Source organism: Canis lupus, chromosome 24, assembly GCF_011100685.1.
Source record: "Canis lupus familiaris isolate Mischka breed German Shepherd chromosome 24, alternate assembly UU_Cfam_GSD_1.0, whole genome shotgun sequence".
In the NCBI taxonomy this organism is placed as follows: domain Eukaryota; kingdom Metazoa; phylum Chordata; class Mammalia; order Carnivora; family Canidae; genus Canis; species Canis lupus.
The window spans coordinates 44,339,834-44,353,990 of NC_049245.1; the positions used below are offsets into that span (position 1 = coordinate 44,339,834).

At 56.7% G+C, this 14,157-nt stretch overlaps 1 long non-coding RNA gene across 4 annotated transcripts in view; it reads right to left on the reverse strand.

The window, feature by feature from the left end:
* The window catches only part of LOC102153173, a 34,059-nt gene extending 23,752 nt beyond the window's left edge, over nt 1-10,307 (reverse strand). Inside the window, exons 1-4 of one of the 4 annotated variants that reach the window (XR_005378063.1) lie at nt 9,495-10,307; nt 7,709-7,885; nt 3,311-3,410; nt 1,167-1,301 (exon numbers count right to left, since the gene is read on the reverse strand). This is a non-coding gene — a long non-coding RNA (uncharacterized LOC102153173). The remainder of the gene's footprint in view (nt 1-1,166; nt 1,302-3,310; nt 3,411-7,708; nt 7,886-9,494) is intronic. The other 3 variants (XR_005378062.1, XR_005378064.1, XR_005378061.1) reach the window with 3 other exon arrangements.
* Nucleotides 10,308-14,157: the final 3,850 nt, after the last annotated feature.

A 14,157-nucleotide genomic window follows, 5' to 3' on the forward strand; every position in this document is an offset into this window, starting at 1 on the left:
GCCCGGGAGCCCGGGAGCCTGGGGTCGGGGCGGGAGCCGCGGGCGGGAGGGAGGAAGGGGGAGGGAAGGGCAGGGGGCCCGGCTGGCCTGTCCGGGAGGCGGGGGCCAGGGCGAGCTGGGGAGGGCTCCTCGGGGCGCCGGGAGCGCCCAGGTGGCCGAGGGGCTGTTGGACGACGGGGCGCTCCGCGCGCTCCGCTGGAGACAGCCTGAGGTCTCCGAGCTGGGGTCCAGGACGCCGGCGGAAGCCCCGGCGCGCCCCGGGTTTCGAGCTGCACACCCACAAGGCACAGGTAAGTCACCTGTTTTACACACTTTTTTTCTAACTAAACACTAGTCTCCGACCAGGTGGCCTCGGCAGGCGCCCGAAACGTGGTTCTGAGGTGCGCGCGCCAACTTTGGCCGGGGAGAGCCGCCGCGCTGTAGCGACACTGTTGCAACGTGCGGAGAGTAACCGCGCTGGGATTGGGCAACTCCGGGGACTGGCGGCTCCGGGAAAAGTCGCGCGCCGCGCTTTAAGGCGCCCGGAGCCGGGAGCCCGGAGCCCGGGTCCCAGCGCTGCCAGTCTGGAGCCGCGGGACCTCGGCGCCAGTGCTCCCCGCGGCCGTGCGCCAGTCCTGGCTGCCGCCGCCGCCCGCCGGCGCGCGTGGGGCCGGAGCCCGCCGCAAGGAGCGTGCGCACCTGCCCGCGCGCTCCGGAGCCGACCTCTCCAGGGCGGCCGGCAGCTCCCCGCGACTCACGCGTACCTGGAGGGCTGGCAGAGAAGGTACGGGAGTCTTACGGGGTGCCCCTACAGGCTACCGGGGTGGGTGGCGCGGGTTTGGTCACGTCGGGGCATCGCTAAAGCGTTTTGGCGCAGCTGATCTGGCGGCGGGGCCGGGTGCAGCTTGGCTGGAGAGGTCTGGGGCTGTTTGCGCAAGGTCCTGGGGATGGGAGCGGGGCTAAGCGGCCCGCGAGGCGGTGCCGGGAGGAAAGGTAAAGCGGCACAAGAAACGGGGCTGGAGAGGGGATGGCATCTTTCACCGGGATACCCTACACCGCGTCCCCAAACCGCGCGGCACCGCCGAGCTGGGGAAGGGTGTTGGATCGGACGCAAGTCCTTGGGCGACCGGTCGAGAGGGGGCAGGGGCCGGCGGCTTGGGCAGCCTCGGGGAGGGGAGGCGGCGCACCGGCCATTTGCAGCTCGGGTGGAGCTAAGTTTGGTATCTGTAACCTGGAGGTGAAGCCGTCCTGTGGCCAGAGGACAGAAACCGCGGCGGTCCGTAACGCGTCTTCAGTGCGTAAAGTGTGCCTTACTGCCGACCCTGGAGAAGACGGATAGAGTGAAATAGATTTTACAAACCCCACCTGATGTGGCAATTGATCTTTTCGTGGTGCGCGCGTCTTGGTTTGCGCCGGTTTGAGCTAGTCTGATGGGAATGATGAGATTGGGGGGGGGCGCGTTTTGAGGCTTGAAAAGATAAGATCGGTCGGGTTTTATAGACTCAAGTAAAGGATCAGGGGTGAAGCCAGAAGGCACACACTTGCCACGGTCTTCCTTCCAGGTCTCCTCCATAGGAACCGCGACGGTGCCCCCAACTTAGTTCGCCGGCTGCGGCGCTGACTAACTACCGTTGGATGCCTTTAAGGTCTTAACTGGGAAGGACAGGTCTTCACTAGGAAGGACCCAGGAGGCTCTTGATGAGCAGAGGCTTCCTTGGGCAGCGGACAAGTGTCAGAAGTCTTAGGCTCCTGAGGACTTGCCGCAGGGCCAGGAGTGCCCTGCCTTTGGCTTAAATGTGTGAAATTGCCTAAGTGGAATGGAGCTCCCCAAAGTTGGAATTTCTAGTCTGGGTAAACAGTGATGGCTGTGGTTCCTTTCTGTGGCATAAGTGTTGTTTTTCCTCTGGGGACGTCTTACCAGCCTGAGTTCAAGTAAAAGGTGTCTAGTGAATGTGCGACAGAAGCCAGGGTTTGGGTGGCTTCTTTTGGCGTGCTTTTCCGGGTGGGAGCTCCCTTCCCAGCTTGGGGGAGGGGGGGCCCCTGCAGAGCTAGGTTTTTCAGTAGAGAAATTAGCATCTTGCCTTGTTGCAGGAAGAATAAACAAGTTTAAGAAGTCCTCAGTGCCTAAGCACACACCATTCACGCCAACCTTGGTCTGCTTTTAAGCAGAACCCCCATATTGGGAGGCTTGCTTCTTAATTGGAAGAAATACACCAAGATCATTGTTGGGGAGGGGGTGGTCCCCATCTAAGAACGCACAAATAGTTGGCCCTATTTTAGACGCACTCTTCCATATAAACTACCTGATTGTGAAAGTCAGTTGCCTACCCCCACCCCCTGCGCCACTCAGCTCCCTTCCCCCACCCTTCCCCCACTCTCCATCCCCCTCCACCCCCTCTCTCTACCCTTTCCCTCCACCCCCATTCCAGAGTGGAAAAGCCTTTGGGGACTCTACAGAATAACTGAGGAAACTCAGTTTCTATGCCAAACTCCTAGGAAGTGCCCTGGACCCACCCAAGGATGGGATTTTACTTCATAGACACTTCAAACCCTCTCTCTACCTGAGACACTGGTGCTACACTGCTTTTTTTTTTTTTTTTTTAATCCCCAGAGGCATTTCTGGCAAGTTCTCCCAAGCATTCCCAACTCACTAGTCTCCAAACTGGCCCTTTGTCTCACCCTGCGAAATTGGGGTTAGCATTTGAATGGGCTCACTTGCCCTTTCAATTTAGGTGGGGTGTGTCTGGTGAGGAAATTCACTCAAGAAAAAAAAAAAAAAAAAAACACACCACAACCAAACCAGACTTTCTAGTTGACCACATAAGTGATTTACTAGCTGGTTGTAGTATCTCATGTGGAGAGGGGGAGGAGAATAAAGCTAGTTAAAGGTGATGGTGTGCTCTGGCATTTAGGATTTTCCTTTACTACATTAATCATTTACTTACTAGAAATTTGCTTTTTCTTGGACAAAGGTCTTCTTATAACTGAACTTTTTGAGTTGGAAAGTCATAGCAGTGTTCAAATATTGTGTGCTGTCAGCCAGCTGGTGTAGGTTTACTTTTACTAAAGTTTGGCAAACTAAACTTTTATGTTTATCAGAATTCAAGAACTGGGAATTTTAAAGTTTGGAACTGTTTTAGGAGGATGTTTCTATAATTCGCTAGAGGCTGTTTTTTCACCCCCCTGGAAATGCTTACAGCCCTTTACTCTTTAGCCTTCACTTCTAGCAGCTGGGATTGAAGATTTCATGAGGGAGCTGAAACTTCAGCGTGGGTAAGAATGAGGTCTTTTCCTTTGTTTTAATAATCTGAATGGATTTTACTTAATTTACCTGTGTTATCACAGCTCCTCATGCAGAGGGAAGCTATTGAGAGGAAACTGAGCAGAAACCATGGCGTTGGGGAAAGTATGTATCTTAACAGAAAGGTGACCTATAACAAAAAAACAAATTACTAAAATCAAATTAAGCTTCCAGAGGCGAGTGATGTCATATGCCAGCCCCAGTGCTGCCCTTCTCTTAGACATTGCCCAGCAAAAGGGATGAGGTCCTCAAATTCCATCTTTAATCCTCATGTTCCAGAATGGGGGATGGAATCCCTCGTCCTGCTCTCCGGGGTTTTGACATTAATGACTATTTCCTAAGTCTGGATGCCCCAGGGATGGACAGCAGGACCTAAGAATCTTCTAGGCCTCGTCCTGCCCAGTGGCCTTGGGTCAGACCCAGCACCTCACTGCCTCCACTTCTTCAATGAAAATGAAGTATGTTCCCATCATTCCCTTCAGCTCCAAATGCTTGCAGGTTGATTAAGCCCAGGGTTACCCAATTTGACTCTACCCATGATTTTAACACTAATGGAACAAAAAAAGGTTTTCAAGGTTAATCAAATAAAAAGCACCAGTTGTGAAGAAATCTGTTTTGTGTTGTTCCAATTTCCATTTTATCCAGTCTTTTTGAATGGGTGGCAAAAAAAAAATTTAAAAAGGCAAGTTAGAGAATACAGAATTCCACTGTGTCTTGTTACTAGCCTGGGGGGAAGGGGAACTGGCCATCCTTGAGCAGATCTATAGCGTGTGTCTTCTGTGTGCCCGTTTCCCTCACCTCTCCCTGATGGTGTGCGAAAACAAGCTTTTCTGAGTGGGAGCAGGCAGCCTGAAGCCAGCATTGCACTGAGTACTGCAGCCTGGAGATGCTCACAGCTCTGGGACCAAGCAGTCTGACAGCAACGTTAGCTAACCGACCACAAGTGTTGAATATATTATTTGGTAACACTTGTAAGTGTCCTGATTAGGCCAGACCTGCAAACATGGCTCGGAGGCTGCAGTGAGTTTGGATAACCAGCATCCTCGGCCTTTGTTTCTATTACCCTTCCCTCCCAGGAGCTTTTTCAGACTTTTTTTCTTAATTGCTCCTCCCATGAAATTTTAATACCACAGTTCTAGAGATGTATCTGTTTCTATACTGCAAGACCTTGTGAGAGCTAAGATTTTTTTTTTTTTTTTTGCATTTCCTCCTAAACCAATTTCCCCCTGTTGCAAATGCGTGGGATAACAATGCAAATGAAAAAAAAAAAAAAACAGTCAAATCAATGATTTAACATCCCATTTTTGTTTTGTTTTGGCTATATATCACAAGGCTACATATAAGGTAAATTTTTGCTGTTTGGTTTTCCCTTTTTAAAAATCTTACCTCCCACTCCCAGCTCCACATCCCTTGGCACTGGTCCTGGTGCTAGGTCCTAGCTAATTCAGAGCAGAGGAGCCAGAGTGAACAGCCTACTGACTTAGATTCTCCCCAAGGCCAAGAGTCTGCAGTGCAGGGCTACCGTCACCTGTTGACAGCGCTCAGCCAGTAAGGCAGGACATCCAAGAGGAGCTGGCGCCATGGCACCCCCCCCCCACCACACACACACACACACACACACACGCACGCACGCACACTCCCTTGCCACTGCCGACGGCGGCAAACTCCCTATTGCAAGGTAGAATTGGGGAGGCTGCCTTCCTGGCTTCGCCTGTGGACAGGGCCTATTTTTTACTCTATGAGCTTATTTTAGGGCGAGCATGCTGCAGATGAACAGAGGGGCATGGCCATCAGAAACGCCAGGGTAAGACTAGACTACATGCACAGATGGTACGTGGTATCTGTAATGTGCAGGAAGAGTTGAGAACAGAGGGAAAGGAGTGTTTGGGGGGAATCACAGAAAATACTGGAAGACAAAGACAAGAACACTGGAAAAGGAAGAGAAGATACTATCTGGAACTAGGAGTCACAGAGCCCGTAATATTAGGGCTATTTAGATTCTTATGAAGAAATAGAGATTCAGGGAGAAAAAGGTTTAGGGGAGACTTCATGGCCATCTTCAAAAATCTGGTGGCAGCAGAAGTAACGTCAGGAAGAGCATTTTTAATAGCCACACCTGCTGTAGAAGAGCACCCTGGGGACTACAGATTAGGCACACGGAAGGCCAGAAATTTCAATTTCATAGGTGCAGCGGGGGTTTTTGTGTATTTGCCCCAACGGCATCCGCCCAACAGAAAGATTTAAAACCTAGGAAATACTGTTTTTAGAGTTTAAATGCTAAATCTTGGATTTCAGTTCAAGGAGAGGCCCCAACTCTCAAACTGGCCAAGGACTGCCGCCAGCTGAAGACAACCAGTTTCTCCTCCCACCCCACCCCGGCGAGAGGCGGCTCTGAGTGCCCTGGCTTATGTTGCTGTCTGTATCTGAGCTCAGGAGGAGGATGCGCTCTGGGAAATTGAGGCCAGGCGCAAACATGAAATACACCATTCCCCTTACATTCAAATTATGGTGCCCGGCCGCCCCCAGGGTGCCTGGAGTTTCCACCATGATTACTGAAATCTTAAACAGAGCTTCCACTAAAGCCGAATTTCTCTTCTGAGATTCCCTCTTGCCCTTCTTGCGCCCCCCCCTCCCCACTTCTCCCCCCCTTTTAGTCCCCCTTCTCGGGGCACTGTTCATCTTTTCTGGAATGGCCACTCCCCTCCAGGTTCTCTGCTGCATCATTGGCTAGCTTAAAGGAGGAGTCCACAGCCCAGGCCCAGCAACTGTCCAGAAGGCATGGACCCACCATACCAGCGCGAGTGGTCAGGGGACAGTCATGTGCCTGGCTGCAGCAGGAACGGGTAGCCCTTCCAAGTGGAGGGCTGCTGAGTTTAGCAAGTGAGCTGAATGAAGGGGTCTGAATTCCTGGTAGGAGACCCTCAGCCCCCAGGGCTCCAGCACGGGGCTTTTTAATCTGAGCATATGGAGTAGATCAGCCCTGCACCTGCTCCTAACCTCCATTTGAGGCATTTTCTCTTCAGCTGGCATTTGCCTGAAACAGCCTGGTCACGCAGACCCTTCTGCCGACAGCAGTAGGCTGCTGCTGCCTCCACCGGCCAAGGCTGGCAGAGGAGATGCTGGAAGGTAGAAGGATGGGCACAGCAAGTCTTAATTGAACAGTAATTAACTGAACAGCTTCAAAGTCTTATGGCTACTCAGTCAGCACTCAAAAAACATTTGTCACTGGGAGGTTGAGAAACGGAATAGTTGCCTGAATTCTCTTCCCAGGTTCTCTCCTTTCTGTCCCCCTCCCCCCCACAACTGGTACAAAGATTCTCCTTTTCCTCCTTTGAAAGCAAGCCACTGACAACAAGTGACAGAGGTGGTCTGCGGAGCCAGCTCTTGTGCAAATGGCCCCCACCCCCACCACAGGCTAGGACGAAATGCTACTGCCAGAAAAAGAAGGTTTTTCCTAGGTTTCTGCTCTCTTCCCTCTCGACCATCCCCTTCTCTGTCTGCTTTGCTTTTTCTTTCTTGGATACAGGGATGAACTAAGGAAGAAAATTGACAGGCAGCTACTTAAAAACTTGGATGTGTCTGGTGCTTTAGGCAATGAATAAGAATCCCCCAAATCTAAGTATCCCAGTGGCCGTTTGCTGACTGCAGTGCGTGCTAGTGGGGCAGCATCAACAGAGCAGGAAGATTGAGTTTGGGAAGCCTAGGGCACCACACGGGGTCACCAAGGAAGGGGGCCACGTCCCTGCAGATGGCAAGGGTGCTGCTGGGAGAGCCAACAGTGCAGAAATACCTTCTTTCTATTGGGAATTACTCATTTGCAAAAAGCCAGCAGATAGTCCACCTAAGGCACCTGCCATTTGGCGAACAGGCCGACCATCCTCAGAAACGCACTTTTACTGAACCATGAGTGGTGTCTGCTGTTCCTTTCTCCATTGTAGTGTAGAAGACATATTCTTTTTAAGTAGCTAAAGATACACAATTTCCCAGAAACCTTCGCCTAGACTTTGACAGCCAATCCTTCCCTTCCCTGACGGGTATACCATCTTGCCGCACTCCCTGTGGGAACAGGGCCCAGACCCTGGCACATAGCTTCTGCCCTTCACCTCAACTCCCCCTCCTCTCAGGCACCCCGACTAGCCCATCTTGCCTCTTCCTGTCATCCGCGTGAACTCATTAACCCACTTGCCTTCCTCGTTCCTGATTCTTCCTGTCAAATAGTGGCCTCTTTCCCTGATAGAAATCATCCAGAAGTGGAAATCTGGACTAGGCTGCCCACCACACCTGTAACTGGCCATCTCCATCCAGGGCAAGGCCACATTTCTGTCTTGAGCCGGAAAGCTTGCCAAGTCCTTGGTGGGCTGACCAGACAGCCCCACCAATCACAGCAGCCCCCAGACAACCCTCCCACTCATTGCCCCCAGTGCTCACCACACCGGGCTCCTCAGGTCCCTGTTGCCAGGTGCACCAGCTGCCTTTCAGCCAGCTCCTCAAACATCTGGCTGTACTTCTGAGGTGTCCCAGGTCCCACTGCTCATCTGTGATGGTTTCTGCTTTGAACCCCCTCACATAAGTGATTTGGGGTTTTTAGACTCTGGTGGCCAATGCCTACAGAAAATAAATAAGTAAATAAGTAAAAGTAGACAAAATGGGGAACACTGGAGTTAAATAGTGGGGTTTTTCTTCTTCGCAGTCCCAATTTACCTTTAAATTAAGATGATTCCTACTCAGGTCTAAGGGTCTTTTCTCAGCCTCCAGCCATGGTTTCATCCGGGGGCGGTTTTGCCCCCCAGAGGACATTTGGCAAAATCTACAGACATTTTTGGTTGCTACAACTAAGGGGCTGCTACTGGCATCTAGTGGGTAGAGGCCAGGGATGCTGCTAACACCCTCAAGCGCCCAGGACAGTCCACAGCAGAGAATCAGCTGGCCCTGATGTGAACCATGCAGGGGCTCGGAAACCCCAATCTCCCTGAGGCACTCTGAGCGATTCTTAAGATTCCCACCCCACCACCACCACCTCCAGCCTACCACCACCTCCAGCGTACCCCCACTAGTCCTGTCCTAGCCCACTGCTCTCTTCCGAGACATCTTTCCTTTTCTTTTCTGTGTTCCTATCACCCAATGTATTCCTCCCCTTTGGGGTAGTCTCTGATCCAGTGATCTCATACCCTAGAAGGATGGTTGTGACTTTGAACTTGGGGTCTGTACCTTCCTTCTAAACCAGACCCGCCCTCTTAAATAATAGGCCGTGAAAAACTCCTTCCCAATTGCCCACCCTTCCTTCACCTCTGCCCAGTCTAAAACCAAATGGGCTCCGCTACCACCCAACTCCTCCCCAGATCCTCTGGGCTTCCCTGTGTCACTTGTGTCCCATCATCCAAGTGCCATACTTTGGCTTCTCCACCTTTGGTGATGTTCTGTCACAGAAGCTGCTAGAGGGCCCTTTGGATCCCTCTAGAGGCCCTTCCTTCAGCCTTCCTGCTTCCTTCCATGCATGTGGTTCTCCACATCTTAAAGGTCATGACCAGCCACAGCTTCCTATGTTCGCTCCATCAGGATTATCCTCCACACCACCTCCATCTTTACTAAAACTAGGCTCAAAGCCTCACTCGCAGGACAAAAAACACTCAACATCTCCATTTCCTACTAAAACAGCCTCAAAAGTGCTTGTCCTAGAGTTTCCTAGTATGCCCAGAGAGATCCCATCCAGTTGGTCCTGCTTTCACTCCCAGTGCCCCTCCCAGGACTCCACATGGAGTCCCTCGCTTCCCCCAATTGGGTCTTTGTTAAGGGTAGGCCCACATCTCCCATTACTTCCATTCCTCCCATTCCTCCCATTCCTCCCATTCTTCCCATTCCTCCCAATTGTAGGCGGCGGCCCTACCCATCCATGCAAGCCCATCTGAACCGCCACCATGTTCCCCATCAAGACTTCCAAGAGTCCTCCACCCCCACCCCCAGGAGTCATCTTTCATTTTTATGTTCCTGCTCCTTTAGGATGGAGGTCTGGTATCTACCCAGCCTTTATCCCCTCAACGCATGTGTTCTCCAGGTAAAGGACCAACATACCAAAGAGTGTTGAACAAAAAGGTCCCCCATGCCCATGAGGATGTCAAACAAAGAGACCCTGTACCCGTTCCTTGATGAGCAGTGCTTGAGGAGAGAGGGGGGGCACACCGTCCCTTTGGGGCTGCAGACCCCAATGTCTACTGACCTTCTAGCTCGGCAGGGCGCAGCATCCCAGGGCCTCAGGTCCTTAGGCGTCTGGGCCCCTCCTGTGCATCAGGGCCTTGGCCCTCTACCAACAGGCCCTAGACATTTTCTTCCTCCTCGCCTGGCCTCATCGGCGGTCCCCTCGGGAGGGTGGGTTTGCCCATCGAGCCCTAGGGTTGTCTCCTGGTAGGCCCAGACCTTCCCTTCCAGCCTTGGCGACTTGTGGCTTTGGGAAGAGTGACCCCACGGCGCCAGTGAGCCTCGTGGCGTCCCAGGCCTGGCCGCCATACGCACGCCCACCAACCGCTTCCAACCACCCCAGCAGCACAACCTCTTGGGGCGTTCCAACGCGGCGCCCCCTATTGGACCTCCCCTTCATATCCGGTTTCCGGTCCGACGCCCCCTGCTCATTCGCCAGGCAACCTTGATTGGCGTGACCCCAGCCCAATGGCTGACCCCGCGCTGGGGTCGGAGGGGAGTGAGTTGACGGTCGCGACCCAGTTGGCCCATTCAGTGGATGCTCAAACGGCTGAGCCCTGGCGCGTGGGGATAGTTGGGCAAAGTTTGAGCCAAAGTTCAGTGTTGGCGTTTCCACGTGTGTAGACCCGCCGACCTGACATGATGCGCCTTTGGGGGACCCCACGCGTTGCCCAGAGTCCGACTTTGTCAGCTCTCCTCTGCAGCACGGCCACGTGGATGGCGGATGCGGGGCAGTGGTGCGCCGTGGCTGTGGTCCCATCGTTCTAAGAGGGATGCGTTCGACTTAACGAGACTGAGCGGTGCGTGGTTCACCCACCGGCGGCTCGTAGATACAGCGATCCAAGCGGTGCTCCCGCTCGCCGCAGCCCACCCCTGGCGACACTCAGCCTGCGGTCTCGCGCGCCCGCCCGCCAGGCGACCACCCGCCCCGTGCCCGATGCCCTGCACCTAAAGGTGGCTCGCAGGTCCGCTTCACCCGCTGGCGAGACAGACCTCATGCCCGTGTCCCGGATCGTACGTGATCCGCAAGCAGTAATTTTTTCCCGTGGCCCCAATCCCTCGGCAGACCCCAGCCCCCGGACCCAGAGCAGTGCGCGCGCACCAAGCCCACCTAGAGGGCTGGCATTCTCCCCAGCAGGCTCCAAGCCCCCCGCGAGCTTCGGCGACCGGAGCGCAGCCAGGCGGCCGGCGGACTTGCGGCCGGGCTCAGTGCCGCCTCTGAGGGCTCCAGCGGTGGAAAAGTGGAGCGGTGCCCTGGGATACCCGTAGCGAAGGGAGAGGGGCTGGAAGGGGGCCGGAGAGGGACTGGGGCCGCTGACCCACCGACCCTGCAGCCGGCATCCGAGGCAGATAAGCGGCACGTTGTAGCCGCTGCCGCAGGCGCGGCACGGTTGTCTGTCTTCGGGTTCGGTGCGCACAGGGGCTGTCCGGTCTCTGAGACCACGCTAAGCCGGCCGTAAATCCCCGCTGAAATCCCCTTCGCCCTTCCCCCAGAACAGTGGGACCCCCGGAACTCTGAGGCCTGCACGGGATGGGGTCTCCTTGTGCGTCCCGCGCCCCCCAGTTCTGTGCCGGGCGACTACCGCTTGGAGGGTCTCCGTGGGGCGCGCCCAAGACCCTCTTAATTCCTCTGCATCATCATACATAACCAGGGGAGACCCTTGCCCCGCGCCACCCTACACTGCTGCGAGGACCCCCAGAGTGTGGTGGGGATGGGGGACATTGAAGTGCTTTACGGGGAGCCAGCCTCGGCGAGCCGGCAGACAAAAGCTGCAGAAGCGGCGGAAAGTACCCCAAGGCATTTTAAAAACAAATTATGTGCGCACACACCGCAGCCCCTTGCCCCTCGCCTGCGGTCCGCTGCGCCGGTGGGCTCACGACCACCTGTCGCATCCCCGCGCGCACCGCGCCCCCTTCCCACGCGCCCAAAGCCTCACACTCCGGACTTGGAGCTTAAGGTGGGGGGCTGCCCGGGTCTGGGGGCTGCGGCTCAGGGGTGCAGGGGTATCCTGGGGTGATGAAACCCTCCTGCAGTTCCCCCCTCCCCCCAAGGAGAGTCATTTAGGTCTGGGAGGGAGGGTTTCAGCTCCTGCGCTCGAGCAGCCCGGGGCCCACGTCTTGCGTCACGTGTCCCGCAACGCAGGAGAGCTCTCTCTCTCTCTGGCCAGGGGATAAGAGAGGAGAAAGACTCCAAATCAGTCAGGGAGAGGAGTGGAAGGAGCCAAAACATCCCTGCGAGGCCTGCGCTCCTCAGCCCCCTTACCCAAAGTCCGGGGCTGCCGGCTCCAGGATCCGGCTCCCGGAGCCGCCTCGGCCCGGGGCCGGCGTCCTCTGGTGGCAGCGAGCGAACACTACGAGCGATTTTCGGACCGAATCGGCACGCTCCTCAGATCCAAGCAGGCGGGGCTGGCCTGGAGCAGAGATAGAAAGAGAGGGAGAGAGAGAGAGAGAGAGAGAGAGAGAGAGAGAGAGAGAGGAGGGGACAAGGACAGGCCAAGGGGTGGGGGGGTGGCCAGGGGCCAGCCTGAGGGGATAAAAAGTGGCCAGGAAGGACCAAGACTCCACCAGCAACGGTAGAGTTGCTTCCGCCACCATCTTGGGTTTGAGGCCCTGAACCCCCAGACCTCAAGGGGGTTGAAAAGTGAGGTTGGAGAACTTTCCAGCCACTACTTTGAATTTTTTTGAAAAAAAATTTTTTCACCCTAGTTCGGTTGGGTGCTCCGTGTTACGGGGCCCCAAGTTTATTTTAAGAGGCCGCCACCGTGTTATGGGCGTGCGCAACTGCCTCGACGGCAATAATATGTCAGGACAACGCGATATCCCCCTTGAACTCGGGGAACAGCCCGAGCAACCATCTTTGGAGGCCCCAGGGGCAGCTGCCCCCAGTCCTGGGCCTGGCGCAGCCGAAGAGATGGAGACCCAACCGCCTCACAGCGAGCCCGTCCCCGTCGAGACTGAAGGCGAGGCCTGTGGACCCCCAGAAGTCTCCAGGCCCAACTTCCAAGACCTGGGCGAGACCGTCAAGGAAGCCGGAGCCCATGGAGCCTACAGCCCACCACCTGAGGAAGCCATGCCCTTCGAGGTCGAGCAGCCCAGCTCAGGAGGCTTCTGGCCTACCCCGGAGCAGCCTGGAGACACCACTGGGGCCCATGCAGGCCTTCAGGTCTCCCGCCCATCGCTCATGGAGCCCGGAGCCTTCGATGATGCCAGACCAGGCCTGGGAGGCTACAGCCCTCCACCTGAGGAAGCCATGCCCTTTGAGTTTGAGCAGCCTGCACAGGGAGGTTGCAACCAGCCTCCCCTGCAGGTCTCAGACCTGGCTCCAGGAGGCCCAGGTGCAGGGGTCTATACCACCCCTCCCCAGGAGCCCCGGGCTCTCAAACCTGCAAACGCAGGCTTCAGAGGAGACCGGAGCCCTCCCCCTGAGGAGGCTATGCCATTTGAGTTTGATGGAGCAGCCTTCGGGGACGACAGCCCACCCCCCGGGCTCCCCCGAGCTATCCCACAAATCGACGGCGGCGGCGGCGGCGAGTCCGCGGCAGCCGCGGTCCCGAGTGCGGTCCTCCTCGCTCCCGCCGCGAACGAGCCCCCCCTCTGGGTCCCAGGCGCCATCGGCAGCCCATCCCGAGAGGCTGTCAGACCTCCTCCACACTTCGCGGGCGACAGCCCCCCGATGGAGATCTCCGGACCCCCGCTCGAGATTGGCAGCGCCCCCGTTGGGGTCGACGACGCTCCCGTCAACATGGACAGCCCCCCAATCGCGCTTGACGGCCCGCCCATCGAGGTCTCCCGAGCCCCAGTTAAGAGAGCGCGAGCAGAGGGAGAGAGACCCCCAGTTGAGGGAGAAGCAGCCGAGATGGAAGGAGGCTCGGCCGCCGCTGCTGCGGAGGGAGGAAAAGTCTCCTCTCCGGGGGACGGAGCCCCTGCCGCCCGGGCCAAGCCTGCTTCTCCAGCCGCCGGGGCAGCCGCTGCCGCCCCTGACGCTCCAGCCGCCGGGGCAGCCGCTGCCGCCCCTGACGCTCCAGCCGCCCCTGACGCTCCAGCCGCCGGGGCAGCCGCTCCTGCCGCCCGGGCAGCTCCTGCCGCCGGGGCAGCCGCTCCTGCCACCCGGGCCGCTCCTGCCTCCCGGGCCGCCCCTGCCGCCCCTGCCGCCCCTGCCGCCCCTGCGTCTGGAGCCCGACCCAAGCTCCGCTTCCTCAGACCCCCCAGCCCCGAGATCCAGGCTGCCGATCCGCCTACTCCGCAGCCTCCTCGCGCATTTGCCTGGCGGGGCAGGTCTGGCCGCAGCCGCGACGACGACGAGGGGTCGGTCAGCAGCGACGACGACCACAGCAGCGATGAGTCCGACGATGGGACCTCCGGATGCCGCCGCTGGCTGCAGCCCCGGCGAAACCGCCGCCGCCGAAAGCCCCGGCGCAACTTGCTCCGCAACTTCCTCATGCAGGCCTTCGGGGGCTGCTTCGGCCGAGCTGAGAGCCCCCAGCCCAAAGCCGCGCACAGCCCCAAGGTCAAGAAGATTCCTCTGGCGGAGAAGCGCAGACAGATGCGCAAGGAAGCCCTGGAGAAGCGCGCCCAGAAGCGCGCAGAGAAGAAACGCAGCAAGCTCATCGACAAGCAACTCCAGGAAGAAAAGATGGGGTACATGTGTACGCACCGCCTGCTGCTTCTAGGTAATGCGGCGGACT